General features: G+C 46.0%; 1 non-coding gene across 1 annotated transcript; it reads left to right on the forward strand.

The window, feature by feature from the left end:
- The first annotated feature begins 730 nt into the window (after positions 1–730).
- On the forward strand, positions 731–803 carry trnav-cac (transfer RNA valine (anticodon CAC)). Its single transcript has one exon. It is a non-coding gene; the product is annotated as a tRNA-Val (tRNA).
- The last annotated feature ends 1,797 nt before the right edge of the window (positions 804–2,600 follow it).

The raw sequence follows: 2,600 nt of genomic DNA on the forward strand, positions 1-2,600 counted from the left end.
TGGTCAGGAAGTGAAGAAACGGGTCCAAGCAGGTTGGAACAGGTGGAGGTTGCTTGGTTGGCGCCATCTTGGAACGCTGTTTTCCACCCGGTTTCGAAACCGAGGACCTTTCGCGTGTAAGGCAAATCAATAATCTAAAAAAAAAATTTTAAATCCTAAAATAAAAATAGGAAACAAGGACAAAAGAAACAGATTCACGACTACCATCTACACATCCAGGAGAAACAAGTCATCAGGGGCCTCATGTACAAAAACGTCCATGGCTTTCCTACTGAAACATGGCGTCGCTCAAATCCAGAAAACGTCTGCACAAAAACGTGGCGCACGTTCTTTTTCACGGTAAAAGTTCAGATGTATCAAGAAGTGAAATGGAGCGTGGAAATGTGCGGTGCCTCACGTCAAATTCATGGCTGGCGTACGCACGTTTCTGCAGCAGTTGGTGATGGTGGGAAGGGTTAGAGAGACACATGGGCCTGTGCGCTCGGAGGATGTGCCCAAAACCGCAGTGGCTGTTTGAATTTCTTCGTGTGCCCTCTGGCCTGAAGGGAGTGCCTCAGACTTTTCAAAGGTGAGTGAGGAGAAGCGGGCCGTAACATGAATGAATGAATCAATGATTGATTACTCCACGATTTACCGTCCAAAGCGTCAAATGCAGATTTTTTTTCCATCGGCTTGCTGGCTGGCAGCTCCCAAAAGTACTGTTGGGGCTGTTAGACCAAGCAAGCCAGCAGTTTCCATAGTGTAGTGGTTGTCATGTTTGCCTCACACGCAAAACGTCCCTGGTTCGAAACCCGGTGGAAACACTGCTTGTTAGTTGTTCTTTTTTCTTTTTATCTGCCATGAAAAACTATGGGAGAGATTTGTGTCAAAATCTTTGGCACAAATATATCTGCAATTAACACGTGGTTTTTACACGAGGGATAGCTTGCACTAGCAGCCGTTTCTTCAAGCTAACGGCTAATGTTGAGTCAGTCAAGCACATAGAAACAAGAACACATAATTAAAATAAATGTAATTTAATAATAAATGTATGTACACATATATAATTCCCTATGTGTCTCTAGTGTGATTATTAAGCTTTTTATTTCATAATAATAATAATAATAATACATTAATGCAGCCCTATGGGTGGCACAAGTCAGTGCAAACTGTAGGCCGGTCCCAAGCCCGGATAAATGCAGAGGGTTGCGTCAGGAAGGGCATCCGGCTTAAAACCTTGCCAAACAAATATGAGCGTTCATCCAAAGAATTCCATACCGGATCGGTCGTGGCCCGGGTTAACAACGTCCGCCACCGGCGCCGTCAACCTGCGGGGCGCCGTTGGAAATTCAGCTACTGTGGGTCGAAGTCAAAGAAGAAGAGGAGGTGGAAAGCGGGTTCTTCGGCAGAAAGAGAAGAGGAAAACACAGAGCCTAGAACTGAATGTGGGGACTTTGAATGTTGGGACTATGACAGGAAAATCTCGGGAGTTGGTTGACATGATGATGAGGAGAAAGGTTGATATATTGTGTGTCCAGGAGACCAGGTGGAAAGGCAGTAAGGCTAGAAGTTTAGGGGCAGGGTTTAAATTATTTTACCATGGTGTCGATGGGAAGAGAAATGGAGTCGGGGTTATTTTAAAAGAAGAGTTGGCTAAGAATGTCTTGGAGGTGAAAAGAGTATCAGATCGAGTGATGAGGCTGAAATTTGAAATTGAGGGTGTTATGTGTAATGTGATTAGTGGCTATGCCCCACAGGTAGGATGTGACCTAGAGGTGAAAGAGAAATTCTGGAAGGAGCTAGATGATGTAGTTCTTAGCATCCCAGTCAGAGAGAGAGTCGTAATTGGTGCAGATTGTAATGGACATGTTGGTGAAGGTAATAGGGGTGATGAAGAAGTGATGGGTAAATACGGCATCCAGGAAAGGAACTTGGAGGGACAGATGGTGGTAGACTTTGCAACAAGGATGCAAATGGCTGTAGTGAACACTTTTTTCCAGAAGAGGCACGAACATAGGGTGACCTATAAGAGCGGAGGTAGAAGCACACAGGTGGATTACATCTTGTGCAGACGATGTAATCTGAAGGAGGTTACCAACTGTAAGGTAGTGGTAGGGGAGAGTGTGGCTAGACAGCATAGGATGGTGGTGTGTAAGATGACTCTGGTGGTGGGGAGGAAAATTAGGAAGACAAAGGCAGAGAAGAGAACCATGTGGTGGAAGCTGAGACAGGACGAGTGTTGTGCAGCTTTTCGGGAAGAGGTGATACAGGCTCTCGGTGGACGGCAGGAGCTTCCAGAAGACTGGACCACTGCAGCCAAGGTGATCAGAGAAGCAGGCAGGAGAGTACTTGGTGTATCTTCTGGCAGGAAAGGAGAGAAGGAGACTTGGTGGTGGAACCTCACAGTACAGGGAAATCATACAAGGAAAGAGGTTAGCTAAGAAGAAGTGGGACACTGAGAGGACCGAGGAGAGGCGAAAGGAATACATTGAGATGCGACACAGGGCAAAGGTAGAGGTGGCAAAGGCAAAACAAGAGGCATATGATGACATGTATGGCAGGTTGGACACTAAAGAAGGAGAAAAGGATCTATACAGGCTGGCCAGACAGAGGGACAGAGA

The sequence above is a fragment of the Phycodurus eques genome, unplaced genomic scaffold (genome assembly GCF_024500275.1).
Source record: "Phycodurus eques isolate BA_2022a unplaced genomic scaffold, UOR_Pequ_1.1 contig_641, whole genome shotgun sequence".
NCBI classification, from domain to species: Eukaryota; Metazoa; Chordata; class Actinopteri; order Syngnathiformes; family Syngnathidae; genus Phycodurus; species Phycodurus eques.